Below are 25,468 nucleotides of genomic sequence, written 5' to 3'. Positions count from 1 at the left end.
TTTTACTAATTATGTATTTGTTTCTGTATACAAAAAAATTTAAATTAAGAACCATTAGACTACAGTGTTTTTAAACAGACGTTTTATTAAATTATCTAATAATACATTTTTTTAACCTCCGGGACCATCGTTAGGTATAACTTCAGAGAATGAGATGAATGAAAATTTTTTTAGCGTTTGAAAATGGCATGCCTGACCCGGATTCGAACCCGGGACCTCCGGATGAAAGGCCGAGTCGCTACCACTAGTGTCACAGAGGCCGGCTATCTAGTAATGCTAAAAAATATTATTTACATTGACATTCTATTATTTATTCGGTTAAACCGAATACAATATTCTTCAAAATGATAAAGTGTAGAATTAGATTATTATCCTGCTTCCAGCTATTCTATTTGATTCATTTTTTTCGTTTCTTTTATTTTGCATAATAATTTAACCATGGCCTTGAAGAGGCCCAGAAAAAATTTTTCTGGAGCAGCACCACCACTAATTTCAGCTACAAGCTGCCACTGCAATTCAGTTGTTGTTTATAGCCACCAGACACGAACCGTAAGTCTATTCAGGTCCGCAGGTAAATATTCCACCTGGTAAAGCATGAACTGGTTTTACAAGTCTTGACACCGTCAGCCGTCAGCATGTACGTAGTAGGGTTAGATCTACACTCACAGAACATTCTGAAAAGAAGAAAAAGGGATTTAGGATAAGTAAAAGAGTTTAATGATTGGAAAAGAAGATTTCCAACATGAGGCAACGAACCCCAACATGAGGCAAACTCAACCAATGAATAAATTCAAGTTCTCTCGAAGTAATGAACGCCTATCATAAAACGAATCGGGAGATCAGCGTGATTTTACCCAGGATAAGAACAATACAGGAAATGTTAACCATTGTAAATTATTAAAAATTTACATGGAATCCTCTGGGTCAGCCAGGCAGGGAAGACTTACATCCAGATAACTGGAAATGGAAATAAAGGAATCATGATTATGTCGGTTGATTAGAAAGGACAATCTACTCACAAATGTACCACAGCCAAAGAATAAATAACCCAACATCAAAAGCTGAAAGTCCTTCTACGCATTTCATTCATAATCTTCCAGGAAATGGACAGATTTTCCAATCAGATGAAGGCAGCAAATTAATGGTAAATAATTTTGTATTTATCAACTCATTCATATGCTGTAAAAACTTACTTTACTTTAAGCAATTAAAAAACTATACCATAACATGTAAAGGATTTTAAATAAGCAATCTTAACCATAACCAGAATTTTGTAGTATGCAAAAGTATCAAATTGTGCTGCAACCCGTTTATTCAAGTTCCAACTGAAGCTTATGATAGAATATTATGCAAACACTGAAAACGAAGCATTTAAAGGGAGTAAAATGACTTATCAGTTTCAATAGTATATGAAATGAAGGTATTAAATTTATGATGAAAGGATAACGAAATAATGGAATAATCTAAAAAAAAGTTAATATAATAATTCTGATATCTGAAATCTAATTGATTTTAGGACTACTTCAGCTATTTTTGGTAATTTGTGAATTAAATATATTTCCTATCAAAAAAATTAAATTCATTGCAACTGAATATACATATAATTTATGTAGTTGGAAGTATATATATTTCAACAATCAATGTAATTTTATATATATATATATGTAAAATTACAACAATATATTTATATAGGTTAAGTTTTCTCAACATAGCACCGTTGTTAACCACCGGTTTGGTCTAGTGGTGAACGCGTCTTCCCAAATCAGCTGATTTGGAAGTCGAGAGTTCCAGCGTTCAAGTCCTAGTAAAGCCAGTTATTTTTACACGGACTTGAATACTAGATCGTGGATACCGGTGTTCTTTGGTGGTTGGGTTTCAATTAATCATACATCTCAAGTATGGTTGATCTGAGAATGTACAAGACTACACTTCATTCACACTCATACATATCATCCTCATTCATCCTCTGAAGTATTATCTAAACGGTAGTTACCGGAGGCTAAACAGGAAAAAGAAAGAAATAAGCACCGTTGTTGAATTATATATATAATATATAAATAATGAAGTTCAACTTACCAACATATATGTGTAAAGTTTACCAAAATAACAAATTATAAACAAAATATAATGACAATGAAATTCTTTAATTAAAATTAAAATTAACAACAAAACTATTGCAAATATAAGATTAAACAAAAACTGTTTGAACTATAAAATAATACCTAAATATACTAACATTAAAATTAAAAGTAATATATGTTGGTAAGCTGAACTTTATTATTTATATTTTATATATATTTATAGTTCATTTATATTTTATATATATAAACTTTTGATATTTTATATACGTAAACTTTTATTTCAGAAAAAATTAATCATACAAAAAAAGATCGATGACCAAAAGTTTAGATGTCCCCAAACCTGTTTATATACGTTAGGAAACTTTCCGGTTTGTTTACTGCATCACATAAATAATAATAATAATATTAATATATGTTATATAATTTTTATTACATATTATTGAATGATATCTTTTATACAGCTACTCGTAGATTGTAAAAATAAATAAATTAAAATTATATATATAAATTAAGAATATAACAAGTAATCTATATTTCATTAACACACAACGGTAATATTAATGTTCAGTAATAACAAAATAAACAATCATACAGAAAAATTACAAATAATAATATACATTAACCAATCTATTATATGAAAACGTAAAGAAAATCAATTTAAAAGTGTCATTTTATTAACTAGACATAGTCAAACAAGTTAAGGAATAATTTGTCGTTTAAAATGATTGTACATTACTGTTGTAGAACACAGTTTATATATATCCACAATTTAAAATTTTTTATAAGCTGTAAATGTTTAAATAATTAATATTTAAATGAATAGTGATCATATTAGCATATACGTAATATTACAGAAAACTTTTTTTTGAAATATAGATTTTTTACAAGAAGATTCGTCAGGTTTAAACCTATTATAGATTAAATATATCAAATATACATTATATGTAATATTTATAAGTTGATAATGACAAATTTATACAATTTGTTACTTTTTTTATTAAAAAGTATGTGGGGGAAAAGTCGTCGATTTTTTTTTTCCATTTTTTTGAGATCAAAAACATTTCTAAAATATTACATTAAACGTTTTCATGGATTTCAAGAACAGAATTATAGAATCGTATGTGTGTGTTCGCGCGCGCGTGTGTATATATATATATATTGATTTTTCTTTGTTCTATTGTTCATTTTCAATCAATGATTTGTATTGTTTTTAAGCAAATTTACACAATTATGATGGATTTACATTCTTCAACAACAGGATTTTAACCAACATTCGGAATTAATATAATAATTAATTTATTAATATACGTTAATAATAATATAATAATGATTATAATGATAAGAGTTATCATATAGGATTTAATATATTATATCAAGCGGATATTTTCAGCTATTATTTGAACAATAGTATAATTTAATTCTCATTAAGCATATATATTTCATTAAAGTAATAATTTTATTTAGAGGAAGGTAGGAACAGGATATAAAAATTGATTTACGAAGAGAAAAAAAAAATTTATCCTAAAAATATTTTTGATTTTTTAATGATACTTTTCTACATATATAATTTTAAGAAATACTGCGCCGTTAAATATTAGAAAGGAAATTAAATTAGTGATAGAAAAAATAATAAATAAATAATTTTAATTTGATGTGTAAATAAATCAAGGCGCATTTTATTTAAAAGAAATGTCCTGAATAAACAGTAATGAAATTATTTGGAAATTCTATTAGTAACGAGAGGCAATTCATTGCTGAATAACAGTTTCTAATTACCTTTTAGAATTTTAAAAATTATTTTGACAGTTTTTCTATTGTCATAAAATAACATTTATTTTTGGTTAAAATATTGTTGTAAGTTATAATTCAACAATTGAGTTAGCTGCTCTTCTAGAAAAGAGTTTTATTTTATCCAAATTTATACAACTGTAGTGGAACAGGGTGTAGGGTAAGTCCGAGTTGAAAGTCTAAATGTTATATAACACACTTTAGTAAAAAAGTATCCAACTGGACTTTTCAAAGTGGGATTAAATTTTTTTTATTGATTCATTATTTATTCTCAATATTATTTAGAATTAATTTTTTTCCAATTCATAGTTGTTTATATTTATATTTATGCTTATTTTTTGATAATTTCTAAGAATTATCAGATAACAATTAGAAAATAAATTCTTCATAGTCTTATCCAACTCTGGTCGGTGGAATATAACACCACGCCCTACCGTAGTGCGTCATCATGGCGGACCATCTGGTGAAGCTAGTTGAGGAAACCTGCAAAACTCTTATGATTATTACCAGAAGCACACTTCTAGTGATGCAGTCTATCGGGAAGATCTTAATCCGAACGGTTTGAACAGATACCCCGCTATGAGAACGTAGCAGCTTGAAGAAAACCGACGTCACAGAGAAGAAAACATTAATAACATCGAGCAGGGAGTCATTTGTTGCATAATACTCGCACATTCGTAGATGATGTTTGTCGTACAGACAGCCTCAGTCACAACCTGCACATCAACGACAATTGTTGTATCACCTTTAATAGCGGTGATATCCGGCTTCCGACGATAGCATGATAGCATCATGTCGGCGGATTCCATTTCCATGAGTTCAGAACTCACGATAACATGAGGAATAGTCTCAGTTACAGAGCAACCAACTCTGCAACGTACCTTAACCTATTACTGACGATCTCTCGAAGTATTAACAGTGGATAGTGAACTGTTGATTCACACATGAACTTGCCCCACAAAGTCACTGTCAGCTATAGAATGTTTCAAGCAATCCAGGATAGAGAAGCTGCGCATAAAGAAGATTCACAAAGTTTAAAACTGTCTCAGGACTCGTAAAACTTCCGGAGAACATGCGCGCTGGTATTTGGATAAATAAAAAGACCCACTGATGATAAGAAAACGTTAGGCGAACACGATCCTAACATTCACCTAAGTAGAATTAGCAGCAACTCTGACAGACAGAACGTTAGAGTCATCGAGGAAAGAAACACAGTTATATAGATAGGCGGGCGTACCATATCACGAACACAGGCACGGAAAAATCTGATGTGGACACCACATGACTTCCTTGTACGTCTATTAAATTACATATATAACATTTTTTTGAACGAAGATTACAAAGAATTTTATTTCATTAATAACTTTTAATATTTTTTCATATATTTTTTTTTATTGTTATTGTGGAAGAAGGGTTAGGAGAAGGCCAATTTGGTTTCAGAAAAAGTACAGGGACAAGGGAAGCAATTTTAGGCCCCAGATTAAGAGTAGAAAGAATATTAAAGAAAAACAAACCAACATATTTGGAATTTATAGACCTAGAAAAGGCATTTGATAACGTAGACTGGAATAAAATATTAAGCATTTAAAAAAAATAGGGTTTAAATACAGAGATAGAAGAACGATTGCTAACATTTGCAGGAACAAAACAGAAACAGTAATAATTGAAGAACATAAGAAAGAAGCCGTAATAAGAAAGGGAGTCCGACAAGGATGCTCCCTATCACCGTTACTTTTTAAACTTTACATAGAACTAGCAGTTAATGATGTTAAAAAATAATTTAGATCCGGAGTAACAGTACAAGTTGAAAAGATAAGATACTACGATTTGCTGATGATATAGTAGTTCTAGCTGAGAGTAAAAAGGATTTAGCAGAAACCATGAACGGCATGGATGAAGTCCTACGCAAGAACTACTGCATCAAAATAAACAAGAACGAAAAGTAATTAAAACGTAAGTAATGAAATATAGTAGAAGTAATGAAGATGGACCACTGAATGTGAAAATAGGAAGAGAAAAGATTATGGGGGTAGAAGAATTTTGTTATTTGGGAAATAGAATTACTAAAAATTGACGAAGCAGGAGCGATATAAAATGCCGAATAGCACAGGCGAAACGAGCCTTCAGTCAGAAATATGATTTGTTACATCAAAAATTAATTTAAACGCCAGGAAAAGATTTTTGAAAGTATATGTTTGGAGCGTCGCTATATATGGAAGTGAAACTTGGACGATCGGAGTATCCGAGAAGAAAAGATTAGAAGCTTTTGAAATGTGGTGCTATAGGAGAATGTTAAAAATCAGATGGGTGAATAAAGTGACAAATGAAGAGGAGTTGCGGCAAATCGATGAAGAAAGAAGCATTTGGAAAAATATAGTTAAAAGAAGAGACAGACTTATAGGCCACATATTAAGGTATACTGGAATAGTCGCTTTAATATTGGAGGGTCAGGTAGAAGGAAAAAATTGTGCAGGCAGGCAACGTTTGGAATATGAAAAACAAATTGTTAGGGATGTAGGATGTAGGGGGTATACTGAAATGAAACGACTAGCACTAGATAGGGAATTTTGGAGAGCTGCAATAAACCAGTCAAATGACTGAAGACAAAAAAATTGTTATTATTGAATTATGATTTATTGTAAAATCTTTTTACAATTAGAGGAACTAATGATAAGTACCACTTAGATATATACTTGAAAAGCTCTCAAAAAGGGCTTATAACTGCAGTTAAGAAAAAGCCGATAATCCAACTTTTTGGGGATTTCGTGTTTTCGGACATTTTTGGTCCAGTCGATTGCAATAAAAAAGGAAGGTGCACAACTAGATGTTGCAGTAGTCCTAAATCCAAAATCTCAACATCCTACGGCTAATCGTTTTTGAGTTATGCGAGATAACGTATGTACGTACGTACATCGATGTCACGTCGACACTAGTCAAAATGGATTCAGGGATGGTCTAAATGGATATTTCCGTTGAAATTTGAAAACCGAAATTTATCGCGATCTTCCTTTACTTCGCACAATGAAGTAAAAAGGGACGGGGTCATTACATGGAAGATTCAGCCATTTCCTGAACGAAGACCTGGTCATACAGTCGAGGTAAAGATTATTTAATATTCAAAAAGCGTGTATAATAATTATTAAAATTCGGGATGAAGAAATTCAACATTAATTAAATCTGTTAAGTTTAACCGCCTAAATTTTGTAAATTCATTTTGTATGTATGATAGCATATTAACGCTTCCGAGATTACTTATTATGTATTGAAAATAGTTTAGTCGTAAAAATTGCAAATAAAAGTAATTTTTTACTTCATTTTTTACTTCAAAAATTACATTACATAAAGTATGTAACAAGAGAGCAATGATTTTAAAATATAAGAATGCAGGAAATATGTTACCTAAAATAATAAAAAAAAAAAACGTAAAATAGCAAATTACTTCAAACACATCAAATAACTAATAATAAACTATAATTGGTAAATCATTTAATAAAAAAATTACGATCTGTTGTTACACAAAATAAACTAATTTTTATTTCTTTTCGTTTACTTTTATTTACAGAAATGCAAAATTTCATTTCGTTGCTTTTTAACACAGAGTTATTTAAACGATAAATTACTAAATTCAATTACGTAACATTTACAGTTCTGAGAAGCCACATTGCACTGTGCATTCTAAAACAAATCGTCTTATAATCCGTAACAAAGCTGATACAAAATGTGCATGTCATATAGAAAATGGAAAACTTCCATGTAAAAAGAAAGTTTTGAACTAATAGCAGACGTGTTTTTAATAATCTGTGTCAGAATGTTAACGATTCAACATTCAAATAAAAAGAATAATAATATACATTAACTATAATAAATAGAATTTAAAAATTTATTGTGTAAGTACCTATATGAAAAACGGGTAACTTGAGATTTATAAAAAACAAGTGCATTCCCGTATTTAGATATCCGGTACTTACGGCTCACCATAACAAAAAAAGAAAAGAAATTATTATTCATAATAATCAAATCGTCTAAATTTTTTAGGTACAATCAGTGGTTGTTAGAGTGTGAATGTAGTTTTTAATTTGCGGGTAATTTTTTTAATAATTATTTTGTATTTTAAGAATAAACGACAAATTTCTCGACAACATTAAAAATATACGCATTGTTATTTAATAAAACACTTTAAGTTGAAAGAGTCAAAACTTTATAAGTTGTATTTCATGGACAAGTTAAAGCAACAAATAAAAATTAAGACTAAGAAATAAAACGGAGTTTCAAAATTAAACAGTAAGATAATTTACTGTATGTGTGTATACTGTAGGCTTATGTTGCCTTTGATGTTTGTTAAATGTTCGATAGATATATCGGCAGACAGAGACGTTGTACGTTCCTCGACTATGTAATAGACACGAAATTGCGTATTGCGCAGGCGTCTCACTTGTAGTAGTATTATTAACTAGTCTAACCGAAGGCAGTCATCATGTTACGTTATTTGATTATAAACGCGCTGTGTTAGTGTATTCTTTTAACAAAATTTGATTAAAGGTATGTTAATTTTTGTTTTATATTTCTTCAATTTAGTTTTTTTAGTTAATTATTTTATTAAATAAGTAATAAATACATAAAATAATATAAAACTATAACAAAATTTTAACGTTTTTGTTTCGTTCTTAAACAGTTAGCTATCTGTTTGGATGTACATTATTTAAACTAATTTAATTTTTTGAAAAACACTTACTTTTTTGTCTTGTGTTAATACATGTTGTGGAAATAAATTTACAGGTAAACGAAGTATTTTCATAAGAGTTAGATAGCAAATATGATTTTGTTTCAGTAGGAATTTTAAACTATTTTAGGTTAGTTTCATGTTTATTGATACAACTGCTTTATCCTGTAATGGCAGCGTAATGTTAATTTATCATCATCATTCTTTCTAGTTGTACTTGTGTTTGATATGTGTGTACGTGTTATGCATTAAGACTTGAATGAATTGTTATAAAAGTAAGACCTTGTTATTTTGTTTGATTTAATAGTCGGGTAGAACTTATTTTGAAGAATTTACCTTTTATTTATTCAACATTTCATACAATCTAACTACGTTAATTAATAACTTCTTTATTTAATATATATATTTAGGTATATGTGTTATTAACTTTTCAGCATGGGTCTGATATTCTAGTAGTGTTTTTAAATTTTATTATTTTTCTTGTTTATTCTCGATATTCAATTATTTTTTTATAGGTTCATGAATTACATAGAATTAGCTATATATTTTTTTAAATATTATCTGCAATCCTAATTACTTCTCAAAAATTTTAAAACCAAATATCATGTTACAAAAACCGAAATAAAAATTCTAAAACGTCGAAAATTGTGATCGTGTCCTTTTGTTTTTCAGCTAAATATATATATATGCAACTAGGAAATATTATAGCAGTTTTAATATCTGTTATATTAACATCAAATAATATTTACTGCTTTAACCCACTGAGTTGGTGTAGTAGTGAACGCGTCTTCGCAAATCAGATGTTTTTTAAGTCGAGAGTTCCAACGTTCAAATCCTAGTAAAGGCAGGTACTTTTATACAGATTCGAATACTAGATATCGGTGTTCTTTGGTGGTTGGGTTTCAATTAACCACATATCTCAGAAATGGTCGACCTGTGACTGTACAAGATTACACTTCTCTTACACTCATACATGTCATCCTTATTCATCCTCTGAAGTAATACCTGCCGGTGATTCCCGGAGGCTAAACAGGGGAAAAAATTTACTGCTTAGATTATATTACTGCTAGCAATATGTAAGTTATATTTTTTCGATTGTTAAGATGCTAAAACTCTTGTAACAATTTTTTTTGTTTGGTACTTTTATAACAGACGTTTACAGTAATTTTGGTTTTTAGTGTTTCACCTCAAATTTTGATGAAACTACGTTATTGTAAACCAGAATAAAATAAAAATTAAATTTGTCTCAAAGATACAAAAATTCAAAATACGCCTTTTGAAATTTGAATAGGTTATGTTATCTTGACTTACTCACGATTTTGATTAAATTTAAAACATACATTTAAAATCCCGTTTTAATGTTTGAGTCTTTTCTGGTTAGCTCTTCGCATTATTTTTTTATGCATTATTTAAGAATTGTTTTTTTTTTTTTATATGAAACGTCTTTAAAATCTCACCGAAACATACGGGTACCAGAACAGAAATTTGTAGCGTAACGAAAGGGTCTACATCGTCCTGTCTTAATAACTCCTTAACTATTAGTCCCAGAGACGTAAACGTGGTGTCATTTTATAACTTACATGGTCAGCTCGCCGATACAAGTCACTGGTGAACGGGTTGGCGGGGAGGGGGCACAGCGCAGATAGGCCAACAATGGCGTTCTCGCTCATTTCCATTCAGTGTAGCTCACAACTTAGACGTGATAGCGCGCTGATTCGTGTGTTTTTGTTTAGAGTTTGTTGAGATAGATCGATTTAAGTAATAATAAATGTATTTTCGACAATATATATATGTGTAACAAATTTAAGTAAACATGTAAAAAAGTATAAAAATTCAATATGTCAGCCTCAGCCCGTGCTAAAACCAGCCGGAAATATAAATTAATCATATCGTCGGAAAGGGAAGGTTACGGGCCATGCACAAGTACTCCAATGTCCGGTGCCGGCGAGTGAGAGTGTTTCGGGAGCGTCGCAAAGCTGGAACGGCGCGCTCAGTTAACGACGCCGACGGCGCGAGCACTTCTACCGCTGCTTATTATGCTTTATGTCCCTTACTTCTCAAATCACAGACCAATCTTGAACAAAATTATCGTCGAATATTAGTCGAAGTAAATATTATGCACCATTTAGTACCTGTTTTATGTTAAAATTAAAATTAATACGCAGTCAATATTTCGTTTTTATTTCAATCCAATATACTAAAACTCACTGACATACAGATCGACCAATTTATCTGTAGAGTTGGCCAAATTAAGGAACTAAAACCTTTAATTGGAGACTCAGTTTTGTTAAAAAATTACGATGGTGGCTCTCCCATTTAACTCTACAGGTAAGTTGGTCGGTCTGTAGCTCGGGGGAACTTCATCCAAAGTCTGTAACGTTTCACGTTAAATCAACTGCCATGCGCCCCGACACAGCCCCATCCGATTTTTTCCCACATATAAGCTGTGTTTGGAAACTACGACTATCCAAATATAAGACTAGCACTATTCCACTCGGAGCTAGGAGTTTACAGTAAAGTAGGAGTAGTTTCAGCTCATATAGTCTAGTCACCCATAACAACGCTTCTCAGCGCACTATTACACGGCAACTAACGAAATATCATCTTAACTTCACAAAGAAATATACGTTAGTAGAATATTAACAAAATGCAAATTTTCACTTACCATTTTTTAATTTCAGTTTCACTGCGTTTTTAGGTCATCTGAAAGCAGACTTGTACGGAGAAAAGTAACCAATAAAGTACAAACTATGCTACACTCATACAGTTCATATTCTACACGATAGCTAAAACTAACTTAATATTTTGAATAACATTGTTATGAAGATACATTAATTTTTGTGCATAAACAACGATTTATTAACATTGGGTACAATTAGACAATACTAGTTTCCTATCTTACCTACAAACCGTACAGACATTACAGGTAACAGTTTTAAAAAATTTTCTTAACTACTCCATTATATAAGCATTTAATTTGACGATCATTTTTTTCTTTTAGCTTGATAGTATCACTACATAAGCGTGATGCTTATGCGTGGGATATGGAAATAGAATTTGATGCCTATGAAAAATGCCATGCTTAACCGGGATTCGAGCCCGGGACCTCCGATGAAAGGCCGAAACGCTATCACTCCATCAAGGAGATCGGCGATTTCCATGAAATAACAAAAAAAAAAAAAAAAAAATTGGGTGCGGGGTGCATAAGAGAAAAGACCGAAAATTTGTTTTAAAGACAACATTGTGTTAATCGTTAATAAAATCTGATTAAAAACAATCATGTTCGGAACCCGTAACAATTTTGTAATTCGTTTGTTTATTTTAATAAGAGTTTTGGTTCACGTTTTTTTGTTTTTTTTTTTTTTTTTTTTTTTTGCAAGGGACGTGTATTTATTATGTGATGTGCTCCCAGTTAATTCCTGTAAGTGAAGGGAAAGTCATAATGAATAAGTCCCTCGCTAAAAATCTACGCTGGAATTATCTTTTATTACGAAATTTCTAAAGCGCGTACATTAAGCCTAATGCGTTTGGAATAATTTTACATTCTTGAACTATTTCATTTTTTTAAATTACTTATATTTCAACATTCATCTAAATCAGAGATTAGATAACTATAAGCCGCAGTTATTACTTTTTACTTAATCGTATTTTTTTAACAGAAAGATTGAATTGACCAAAAAGAATTTTTTTTTTTCACTGTCCAAAAAAATCTATACTTTTGTGTGTCATTATTGAAACGATTTCTTAAAGTAGAATGAAGATTATCAATAAGTTTTATGATAGACCGAACTCAAAAGATTGATGTTATCAGCAAATCGTAAAATTTTTCTCCTTACATAATTATTCAAATTAAATTTTTCCTTTATTTCCATTGTTATTTTTAGATAGAATTTGAAAAGTACTGGGTATATGGTGGTACACTTTGTTTTACTAGTTTCTCGATTAAAGCCTTTATTTGTGTTCTACACTTTTATATGCCTTCTTTTCCTACATTTTAGTTCAATTTACATTAAAATGTAAACATTTTATTCCTCTTGTTCTGAAAATTGTAGATTACGTCTTTTAGTCTTCCCATTTGTAGTTTCCTTATTTTTTGGAATTATTTCTTAATTTTCTTTTATTCTTTCTTTCTGTTGTACTCATGAATTCTCTTTACCATTCCCATTCTACTTTTATGTTATTTATCAATTTTATTTATTTATTTTTCAGTTTTTCTCTTTGTTCTATATTAGTTTTATTTGGTTGTTTGGCTGTCCATTTCAGTTTAGGTTTTTTTATTATTATTGTAAAGGTTTGTAACTTTCTTGTTAACATGTACTGAAATATTTTTCTTCACTTACGATTTTTGTTCAGTGTTCTCATTCGTTTCTATTTATGTTTTTGTTAAATTCTTTAACCCTTTTCTTACATTCCCGTAGTTATTTTATTTTCTTTTTGTGCTACTTATTGTTCTTTCTTTTCTTTTTGGTTGTACATTTTATACATAATTCTTGTTTATTTATTTATTTTTAATTATATATATTTTTACTTTCTTTATATTTTATTTTCGTCCATTTTATTATTTTTCATTTTATCCATTCTGTCTTTGCTTCTTCTGCTTATTTTTCTTTAAATTAACTTTATATTTCGCTGCTTTGTTTCTTTTTCTTCTGGTTCTTCATTTTTTTTTCTCTCCGCTTTCACGTTATTGTTTATTTTTTAAAATATTTTTATTCAGTTTCTTTTTGCTTAGTTTTCAGTTATTCCTTTATTATTTTATACAGCTTACCTTTTTCTTTCTAACCCTTTTTCTTTATTTTTTCTAGTTTAATTTACTGAAGGATCTTTTAGTTCATTTCTTTCTATTCGTTCCTTTATTGTTTTTCTTTCTGCTTTTATTTCTTGATTTTTTTTCTTTGTATGTTGAAGTATTATTTATTTTTTAATTAGCTACTTGCCTTCATTTTATTTTCATGTTCTCCTGCTATTTTTCCTTTTAAAATATTTTAAAATAGAAAGATGGTTATTTTTAAAAATATATTCTTTTATTTTTATTATATTTTGGTAAAATTTCCTAATTTAGAAATGATATATTTTTTTTGGTGTATTTATATGTTATACATTTTCTTAAAAGTACGGTATACGAGGACAAGTAATTAGATGTAATTTCTTTTACCCTTTAATTATTTTTTTTTTTTCAATTCCAGTAATGTAGATGGTTCCAGTAGGTAAAGTTTTAACAATAGCTGTTAGTCATATCTAAGTTATATGTTTAACTCTGAGCTGCTATAAATATACGTAATTAGTGCAATTATACTATAAATAATGTTAACTATAGTAATAATAGTAAGAAAAAGAAGAAGGAAAGTAATGATGAGACCGTATCAGTCCTGTTGTCTACCATGAGAAATGCGGTATAAAAGTTAGAGCAGTTTTATGTTGAATGTGAGAAGTCAGGCGAGTCAAGTCCGGTCAATAGGAGGAAATAGCGGGTTGCCGTCAATGTTGCAGTTAATTGCCCACGATCTAACATAAGAGATGTGTAACTCAAGCTCTCTTCTTACGCTTAACCTCTTAAGCTCTCAGTACTCAATCTTTACTACTCTTTATACTATTACTGTTGCTATCTTGAAACGATGTCAACCACAGTTCAATGTTAAATGTTTTGTGTTTAATGGAAAATCAAGAATACTGGCTTATCCAGCTGAGACTTGGTTGTTTACGTTAGTTAAGAATAAATATTTCTTTACTCAGTCTGATTTACAGTTAGAAATTCTTAGCAAGTGTTGCGTTGTCAATTTATTGATTATCTTTATTTATCTATCTAGTTGACTATGAAGTATGTAGTAGTGATTTCATTTTAAAATAAATTTGAAAATAAAATTAAATATAAGGAAAGTAATTTAAAAATAAATAAAAAAATTAATTAATTAATAGATCATTTATTTTTTATAATTTCCTACTATAGGCTAAATTTTTAAAAAAGAAACTGAGATCTATTTATAATCTGCAGTATTGAAATTCATCAAATTATTTTGAAACTGAATCAAACTAAATGTAGTAGAATTATTTTTTAAAGTTAAATGAGAAAACGTATGTAAGTGTAACAATGTGTGCGAATCTTGCCACTCAGTACGTTGAGCGGCTAATTCATCTCACTGTTCATCAAATAAATGTACAAATGTTCATATAATTAGATAAAATTTTATTTTAATATTCATTTCATTGTTTTAATATTATTATTTAATTGAAGACACATTACACAAATAATTTAATTTGAATTTTCGTATTAAGTTTATGTAGACTCAAAGAATACATTTTTTTAACAAACTAGGCAATATGTTCTTAATATAAAGAGCAACAGCTAAAAAGATGAAGTAATTTAAATGTAACAAACCAGTTGGATAAGGAGAAATAAAACATATGCTTCCATGATCGAACAAGATGAGTGCTTGATATGTACGTTATGTACGAGCATTGAAGATTCCTGTTAAAGATGGTTTAAGATTTGCCAATGCTAACCTGAACTATTTATAAAGCCTGTTCACTATTGGTGAATTGTATAGTGTGATTACCAGTTCATTTACTTCTCAGAAGTTTACATTAACAATCTGTAACTAATTTCTTCTTATCTTTCAATGTCCTCTGGGTCAGGTGATGATGTATAACCGTCATCTTTTCCTGTCTATTTAGTACTACTCCTTCCTTAATCTTTCTCTTTCCATACGTCTACAAACATCTTCTTCAACTTTGTTCATTTCTTTTTCTACCGGTTTGTCTCTGTTCAGTATATTCCATTCTGTTATCTCTTCATTCATTCTTTTAACACGCTCAAACCATCTTAAGTCTTGCTGTATTTGCCTTATCCACTACAATTCCTGTTTTTCGAACTTTTATATCCCGTAATCGATCTCTCTTTATTTGTCTATCGTACTTTTAAGATTGTTATTTTCATAGGTTATAGTTCATTCCTTTTCTCCTTATAATGATTAATGTATTTAACAAAATGTACAGATTGCCAGAATTAATATATCTCCGTCATATATTTTTTCCACACATTATAAAACGTATGGCTTTTGTCATTAGGTAAAACTCAAACAAAATCTTTTTTCGCCTTAAAAAACCATGCAGTTTTCCGCGAGTTGAATTATGAACCTCTTGTTTTAAAATGAGCGATTCTACTGATTGAGTAATTGGTGATTATTAACTTTATTAACAAAATTTCGCCATTATGTTTTTCTTGATATTATTAAATTACGAGATGAGTGTAGAAGTTACATTGAATATAAGCTCTAGAAAAATCTCTTTGGGTTTTAGTAAAATAATTATTTATCTAATGAGCCTAAAATTATTACTTGTTACTGACGTTTTATTAGTATATGGATTTTTTTATTTATTTAAGTCTTACACAAATTTTATTGTTATAATTTAAATTAAAACCACACAGATTTCAGTTAGCAGTAATCAATAGAGATTTAAAATTTCACTAAATAATAAATTTTAATGTAAATTTTTTTAGCTAAATAATATTATTACGTACAAGAAATGATATTAAAAAAAATTAAATAATTCAATTTCGATCATTAATAGAATTATATTTTGGTCCGTATAGCGTAGGAAAGTATACTCGTGACTTTGGTCATAATATGACTCAGAAGTCTCTTGATGAAGCTTACCGTAGCTTATGATAGCTGTATCAAGTTTTACCAAGTAAAATTTTATTAATAACCTTATTATAAAGTAAGACGTACAGCAGTCGATTTCAAAAACTATTCAGTTTTAGGTAGATTTCATAAGAAAGCTACATATTGTAATGAGTACCATGATTCGACTTCGGGAAAATTTCTACATATCTTCGCGTTTCACATGCCGCAGACCCCAAAACCACCGTCAATTCAAAAGTTTATATATACATATATATCACATTCATGTGGACACGATAACTGCCGTAATTTTCTGCCAATCACTTTCAAATCTATACATAAAATATAACGACTCAAAATCTCCGTCGGGTTTGTTAATCACAAAATCGGACCTTGGAGATGGAAATGGGAGGGCTTTTTTGAAAAATCAAAATATCGCTACAATTTTCCTATTAAGTAAAATATCGAATTCGTCTAAAGTTGCTATTATTATTTGGATAAGAACCTTACACTTATCAAGTAAAGTTTTTTGATATCGCCAACCATTGGGCCACGGGATGGAAAAAATGAAGTTTCGAAGACAAAAAAGTTATTCCTCTTAATAAGCACAGTATCGAATCGGTTTAAAGTGCTCGGTAGTCCTATAAACATTATCTAAAACTTTTATCTGAATTTTTGATGTGAACAACCCTTACGGCAAGGGATGACCAAAATTTTGCTGGAATTGTAAGAAGATTTGGTTTGTCGTATGCTAAACATGTGAAACAATTTTTCACATGCAAACGTTGTATTGATAAATTTTAAGTTTTTCTTAACTTCTAAGGTGAAAATTTTTTTTATCCCCTACTTAGCACCGGTGAAATCTACTTCCGCCTTCCGTAGTGCCGAAAGAGATTTTTTTAAAACGTGTTACGAAATAGTTATCAAAATTAGAATTTTTATTTGTTAAACATAGACACATAAAACTGTACATATTCCAAAGTCATACAGCACGATTGAGTCTCATAATTTTTTATTTTAATATTATCCTAATTATGTGAAAATACAATTAGATACTTTATTATATTATTTAATTAATTTTTATGAAGATAATTAAAAGTAAGTATCATTAACGAAAAATTAATCTACGGTAAATAAAAGTAACCGTAAAATAACTTTTGAAATTACTTTTTAACCTAATAGATTATTTCTAAATTATAAATTCGAGAGAAAGAATTTTCTTCCATTTGTTTGAATTACTGTATTATATCAGGTCTTTATAAATCGATATCTAATGAATTAATAAAGATGCGTCTTTGTAAAACTGTTAACCTTAAAAACTTAGCTGAAGTAAATTGAAGATTAGCTGTACGATCGAAGAAGTATATTATATTTAAACAAAAAGTATTTTTTATTCAACATTAATAGCAGATTCAACAGGTCTTTATTAAATAATGTTCCCAAGTGAGTTTTTCTGAAAGCTACTTTTAGTTTCAATTATATATTATATATTAGTCATGTCTGTTAATTTGAAGTATCAGCGTAGGCTATTTTAATTAACAGTTATTTTAAATAAGATCAGTTAATAACATATGTGTTTCTATAAATAAAATATAGTATAGAAATACCCTTTTTCTGCACAATACTTCTATTATCTTTGTTTTCATTTATTTACATATTTAATAACAAAAGTTCATCCAATAAACTATTTATCCTTATTTTTTATTGTTGTTATATCACAATGTATTATCTGTAAAAGATTAATTTTTCACTATGATTTACTGACAGTTATAGAATTATTTCTTTAAAATCATAGATTTATATGAAAGGGTATCTTTAAACAAATATTATTATTTTTTTAAATTATCAATCAATTTCAAATTTACTCGTCTAATTTAAAGAAAGGATACAAAATTTGAAACAATTCTTTTAGGAAATATTTATCTTCTTTTATTTTAGGAAGGAAAGAAACTTATTAACCAGGCTTAATCAGTTCAGATGAGTGGACTTCACCCGCCTCGAATGGAAAAAGTTTTTGCATTAAAACATACTGAAGATAGATTTTTTAGAAAAAAATATTTGAAAATATACCAGTTAAAGGGAATTAAAATTAGGTAGATTTTATAAGAAAGCTACCTGTTGTAAAGGGTACGATGATTCGACTTCCGGAAAATTTCAACATATCTTCGCGTTTCAGATCCCCCGTACACCAAAACCACCTTCAGCTAAAAGGTTTTTATACATATATATATATTTTACTTTCTTGTGGACACGATAACTGCCGTAATTTTGGACCAATCACTTTCAAATTGTTCGTGCCAAAATCTTGGTCGAGTTTGTTAACGGCAAAAATCGGACCATGGAGGTGGAAATGGGGGGACTTTTTCGGTAAAACCAAATATCGCTATAACATTCTTATCAAATAAAATATCGAATTCGTTTAAAGTTCCTACTATTCTTTGATAGTAACCTAAGAGCCTAAAAACTATCTAAGTAAAGTTTTTTGATATCACCAACTATTGGCTCAGCGGGTAGAAAAAATGGGGGCTCAAAGACAAAAAAATCATACCTTTATTAGTAGGCACACCAGTGAATCGGTGTGCTTGTTAGTCCTCTAAACATTACCTAAAACATTTGTCTGTAACAATTTTTGATATGACCAACCCTTACGGCAAGGGAGGACAAAACAGAAAAATATCGCTATAACTTTCTTAAGTAAAACATCGAATCGTCTAAAGTTCCTACTATTCTTTGGATAATGCCGTAAAACTTATCTAAGTAAATTTTTTTTATATCACCAACCATTGGACCAGGGGGTTGAAAAAATTTCGAAGACAAAAAAGAATGATACCTCCCTTAACAGGCACAGTATCGAATCGGTTTAAAGTGGTCGTTAGTCCTTTAAAAATTACCTAAAACTTTTGTCTGAAAAAAGTTTTGATATGAGCAACCGTTACGGCAAGGGATGACCAAAATATTGCTGGAATTGTAAGAAGATGGGCTTGTCGTATGCTAAACAAGTGAAACATTTTTTCACATGAAACCATTGTTGTACTGAGTAAGTATGAAGTTTTTCTTAACTTTAAGGTGGAATTCTTATTTATATCCTACTTAGCACCGGTGAAATCTGCCTCCACCTTCCAGCGTGCCGAAAGGGATTTTTAAAGCTATTTTTGAATGAAACAAATTATTGTATCTCTAACTGCATTTTTTCATTTTGAAAAAAAATATTTTGTGATTTAATTATTTTAGTCTTATAAAATATTTAATGGGGCATTTTTTTGAAGCGTATAATATTTTTATTATTTTTTTATGAAATATATTTTGAAGTTTCACTAGCACTTTTCCTACCTATAAAACTGTTTCTGATATTACTTACCGTTCTGTTTAAATCTAAATTTTTTTTTTTGTCATAAATTTGATTTGCTCAGATAATAAAAATTTGTAAAAACATTATTATATTATAACCGATCTAATACTTCTAATCTGTTGTAATATTGATTTTAAAACAGAGTAAAAAAATTATCTCGCAAGAGAAAATTCTTATAAATCACGATTGATTATATTACATAGTTATTTGATAATTTTTTTGATGTATGTAGCTGGTTTATTTATTGCAGTACTATAAGCAATTTAATAGGCTCTCATTCCTGTAGTAGTAATTTACATGTAGCTAACGTAAAAAGTAGCTTTCCTAAGCTATGTTTTTAATTAGGAATCAACAAAATATCTAAATCAGAAGGTAGAATCATGTAATTGATAATGTTGTTTAATAGTCAACTAGTATGACTAATCCTTGATCTGTCGACCTTTCACATAGAAAGGGAATGCTTAACAGTTCCACTATCCCAAAACTCTTAAGAAATCAGATTCCTCCACACATTACTATTGGTACAGATATGACCCCCTTCGGTATTATTTATAATTGTTATTTTTTTTTTTTTGGGCGTTGTCTATAACTTAATGGTCTCAATTTATTATTTTTTTAAATATTAGTCTTATAATATTCCTTAAAATTTTAAAACCATTGTATTTTTTGATGATAATTAAATCTGAAACAGGCCAAGTAAATTACACAGAATGTAAATTTAATAGGACTTTTATTAATTTTTTCGAATTTAGCAGATTGAGGATCACTTGACAAAACTTTGCTTTCCCTTATCTTTTTTTTTGGACGTTTTCTTTCTAGGTTTTCCAATAGTTCTTCATTCTTTCGGTTTGTTTGTTTTTGTCCTTTCTTTTCTGACTATACGTTGTTGGTTTCTTTTTTCTCCTTTTCTTGGAAATCTTGTACCAGTTTTATGAACGTTATTCTAGCTTGTACTATTTCTTCAGATATTTTTATTTATTTTAGGATTTTTTGAACCTCTGAGGTCCGTTGGTTCGTTTTGATTCTTTTTTTGAAAATTTAATTTAAGATTTGTGATATTGTGACATTTTCTCAGTTCCACTGCATTTGTACACATCTTTTTATTTTTGAATTTGTATTCGTTTTCATCATTGTTTATTGGTACTAGAATTTTTCTGAAGATTTTCTTTTTTTTTATTTCATTTGATTTCATACTGAAGTTGCATTGTGCAGCGTACAGGCCTTCCGGTTTGATTAATGTAATGCAATTCCTGATTTTGGTTGTTATCGAGATGTCCCTTTTGTTGTAAACATTTTTTGTTAGTTTTTAAACCAAATTCATTTTTCAAGCTCCTGTTTGTTTCGCTTCTTTATCTAAACCAATGATAGCATTACTATTCCCACATATTTATTAACTTTGTTGATTTTCCCATATTTTGCTTTTAATAATTTAATTTAATGTGGAGTTTACCTTTACATTTTGTTTTATTTAAAAAAAAAAAAAAATTATTATTCTCCGCGGCTTGTAAAAATGCCCTATTTCATTCAAACAAACAAACTTGGATTGCTTCTGCGAACAAACGGATTACTTTTTTTTGTGTTTATTTCTAATACTTTACGTAACTATGTTATAAAGTTTTTTTTTTGAGGTGGAGGAACCCCATTTACGGGCGCCGAAGCAGTGTCGGACTCGCTTACAGGTTCCGCGAGCTATTACAGAAAATGCGTACGTATTCCTGCGCATTACCGACTAAACATCCACCCCTGGCGACCACACCTCCTGGAAAACAGATAATAAAGCATTACTTCAGGAGGGGGATAAGCGCCCAGACACACATTCGGTCTCCACTAGCAAACATTATCCATTAATATTTGCTACATTGCATTGTTTGCTGCGTTGACACGCATACCACTACACGCACACACTGCACATCACAAATACCTAAAGAGAAAAACATTCAGAAAAAAATAGAATACCTAACAGGTACTAAGACGTACCACAAACATTTATACATTCATACAATCAAGACAACTCAAGACAAGCGCACCTCAATCAAGAAAATATGGCCACAAAACTAACCACCAACGTACACTCAAAAGTTAATTAAATTTCCACAATCTCACCAAGAGTAAACAAAACACACACCCACCAACACACATACACACACACCTCAAATACTTACCACTTATCATTTACCCAAACGACTGTCAGCCAAAATCATTAAAAACGTGAACAACGCCCTCAGGCACCGAGAGTGGAGTGTCCACGGCCTCACTGAACCAGAGCGACTCCTCTCATGCTCGAGAGGGCCCCCAAGGCACTAAGTCGCAGACCTTTCCAACCCGGCACCCTCCGACGCCTCATTCCCTTGCAGGCCGCGGCAACTCTCGCCGTCTCCTACGAGTTTTTTCTGTTTTACTAAATTCTTCTAAAACTTTTCTATTATAATTTGCAATAATAGTCCACTGCTTCACACCCTGAAGCATTATCTGCTGAAAATGCTCAGGTCTGAACATGTCCACACCCGACCCAGAGTAATCTAGCATGCACCTCCGTGCATCTTACAATATTATAAAGTTAGGTTCAGACACAATGTCATGTTGTATATAAAGTAAAATAGATTATTATTGAAAATAAAATTTTGATTTTATTTTATCCTAGAAATGCTCTTTTTGTGAGAAAATATTTTGTTATTCGTTAATTAATCGTAATTAGTAGAAAGTAAAAAATTACATTCTAGGGGCCTATATTAACAGAGGATTACAAGAGCACAATGAAAATACAAAGGAAGATTAGCGGTGATAAAGGAAGCCTGCTGTAAGAAGAGGAAATTACTATATAGTAAAAATCTGGACAAATGCTATGTTAACCACATGCTATGTATTGTGTCTTGCACAGGAGTGAAGCATGGACGATAAGGAAGAGGAGAGAGACTGGATTGTGACTTTTGAGAGTAGACATGGAGAAAATATGATGGAAGAATAAAGTAGGAAATGTGGAAGTAATGAACAGGGTTAAAGAAGAAAGAACACAAAAGAAAAGGCAAGTGATAGGACATGTATTTGGAGGAATTGGAATCTTAACAACTGCATCGGAAAGATCATTAGAAGGAAGAAAGCGAGAAAGAAGAACAAAGTTAATAGATGAGATGAAAATTGGAAACTACAAGGACTAAGGTGAAGGCTTGGGACAGAAATGAATGGAGACAGCGGTGGCGTAAGGGACCAGCCGCCTGGCAGAACACCATTTGATGATGATTATAATAAATTAATCATAATGGATAGAGATTACCAATAAATATTTATATATATAATAATGAAAGTTGTTTTTTTTTTAATGTAACTATTTAAAATTTTGTTACATTTAGTAAATTATTTTATACATATTTACCAATTTTATTTCTGTAAAATAATTTTATTTCTACAGACCAAGTGAAAATAAAATAACTGAATTTATTTTATTTTTAAACATATATATTTATTCAAAAAAAATATTCACATACCGGATTCATTTCAAAATATTTTTGATCAGTAAAACCTAGGAATAACTAATCACTGACCGGTTAACGAAAGGATTATACTTACATTTTTCTTATTTATTTATTTTTTTTAAACTTTGTGTATATAATATTATTAACTAATGATATTGCGTAACTTAATAAAGAAGTATTTTTCTTGAAGAGAATCCAAATTTATGATGTGGAATTATAAAAAAAAATAAAATATCATAAAATAAAAGAGGATGAAATCAAGAAGATATAGATAATATTTTAAACATAATCATGATCATCATAATCAGCTTCTTAACATATTACCAATTGCAATTCCATTTGCAGCCATTGAATCAAGTTTTTTCTTTTCTCTCTTTTGCTTTTTTTTTAGAAGTTATTTATTGACGATATTATATTTACTCCTACTAATGATAATCAGTGTTAGAAATTTTTCTTTTTAAATTTTAAAATATCATCTCGTTTATTTACTATTATTTTATTCAGTTGTGTCATCAATTTATCTATAGTATATTAAGGCGATAAAAATTTGTTTTTAAGTTAAAAAACATAAAAAAATTTATGTATTTTTAAGTTAAATGTGGGCATTATTTACAAAATTTATCTTATTAAAAGCAAATATGAGAATTTTATCAATGTTACTTATTTTTTCTTTCTTTATTTTTTTATTATAACATGTCTAACAACGGTGCAACTAATTAATGATTAAATTTAAAAGAAGTCATAAAATTTATTTTTTGTGTTATTTTGCTAATTAAGACTTTCATATTCTACATTTTAAGTAGCTTATTTTACTTTACTTGAACAGCAGTAAATTTTCTCAATTTTAAAAGATTTGTAAATAAAGGTATCCTTATATTTAATTAAGTTATTTAACTAACCTTTCGATTTGTTACTATTTACATTATCCCTTGTTCAGCCTTAAGAAATCAGCTCAGTAATTCTATCGAAGGAATATGTATATACAAAGAGTAGATCACGAAGAATCTAACAAAATTTCAGGACATGTTCTACTGGTAAAGATAAAGTTTATATTAACATACGAGTAGGTTCGGAAGCGCTTCATTAGCGAGTATCAGCTGGCGAATGATTTCGCTCCGATTTGAGCTCCTTCGGTAAAATTAAGCCAGACTTTAATCCTTGGAACTCAAATTAAGGGAAAAATTTAGTGGTTTCATACGTAACCTGACCTACATAACTGGCCTCCAAGATCGCCTGTCTTAACAAATCTGGACTGCTACCTGTGGTGCATCTTAAAATCATTATTATATGAACAAAAGTGTAATAGAAGAGAAGAGTTAGTTATCGAAAGTCTCAGTGCGGTACAATTAATACAAAACAACCCTTTTGAAATAAGAGAAGCCACGAAAAACATTGTTCGTCGAGCAGAGTGTCGTATCCACTGTGGTGGAGGATTTTTCAGCAGTTTATTTAATTGTTTATAGTTGGTTTTCATTTGTATTTGTTATTTTTATAAAGTATTCCATTATTTTGTTTTGTAATATTGAAAATTCTGTTTTATTTAATACCTAGTTAAAATATACCACATTTTCATATGTTTTTCTTAAACTTCGAAATTCTTATGTGAGTATTTAGTTTACATGGTCTTGATTCATATTATTTACTAATAATACATTTTTCTATAAGTTTTTCTTAAAACTTTTAAGCACGAGGTGTTGTTATTAAATAACGAGACTAATGCTGCTACAGAAAAACTGCACACGCGCCAAATTCATACGACCGCAGCTATGTAGCGTGAAGCCTTCTCTTTCGACTGTTGCCACTTCAGTTTCTGTAGACATATTAGTCTGGCCGTGGCCTTCGTTTGGATAACATTTGTTTTTTTTTCTTGCCGGAAAAATGATAAATGTTTTTTATTAGAGGTAAGAATTGTGAAGTTTCATATGAAACTTGGAAAACTGCTATTGAAACTTATCTTTCGTTAAAAAAAAGTATATGGCAATGAATGTTTATCATGTACGTGGGGTTTTTAGTGGTTTAAACGTTTTCAGAATTACCGAGGATACGTTGAAGATGATCAAAATTGTAAACGATAATGATTGTTTTTTCGATATTCATGGAATTGTGTACCTTCACTGGGTTCCTGAAGGTCAAACTGTTAATCAACATTATTACCTTGAGTTCCTTGCTCAACTCCGTGAAAAAATAAGAAAACATGACCCAAGCCGTGGAAGAACAAGTCATGGGTTCTTCATCAGGACAACGCACTGGCTGACACTGCTTTGTCTTTCAAGACGTTTCTAGTCAACTATACCCAGTGTTAGACCATCCGCATTATTCGCCTGTCCTGGCACCATGTGATTTTTATCTGTTCTGTAAGATCATATCTGCATTAAAACGAACAATATTTCAGATCGTTGAAGCTGTGAAAGAAAAAGCGGTATGCGTCATGAAAGAGC

General features: G+C 29.9%; 1 long non-coding RNA gene across 1 annotated transcript in view; it reads left to right on the top strand.

The window, feature by feature from the left end:
- Window positions 1-8,333: 8,333 nt before the first annotated feature.
- Window positions 8,334-25,468, top strand: part of LOC142327544 (uncharacterized) — a 181,280-nt gene continuing 164,145 nt past the window's right edge. The window contains exon 1 of the long non-coding RNA XR_012757009.1: window positions 8,334-8,408. This is a non-coding gene — a long non-coding RNA (uncharacterized LOC142327544). The remainder of the gene's footprint in view (window positions 8,409-25,468) is intronic.

Source organism: Lycorma delicatula, chromosome 7 (assembly GCF_047948215.1).
Source record: "Lycorma delicatula isolate Av1 chromosome 7, ASM4794821v1, whole genome shotgun sequence".
In the NCBI taxonomy this organism is placed as follows: Eukaryota; Metazoa; Arthropoda; class Insecta; order Hemiptera; family Fulgoridae; genus Lycorma; species Lycorma delicatula.
The sequence above is the reverse complement of the archived record's forward strand: the minus strand, read 5'-3'. Positions and strand labels throughout refer to the sequence as shown.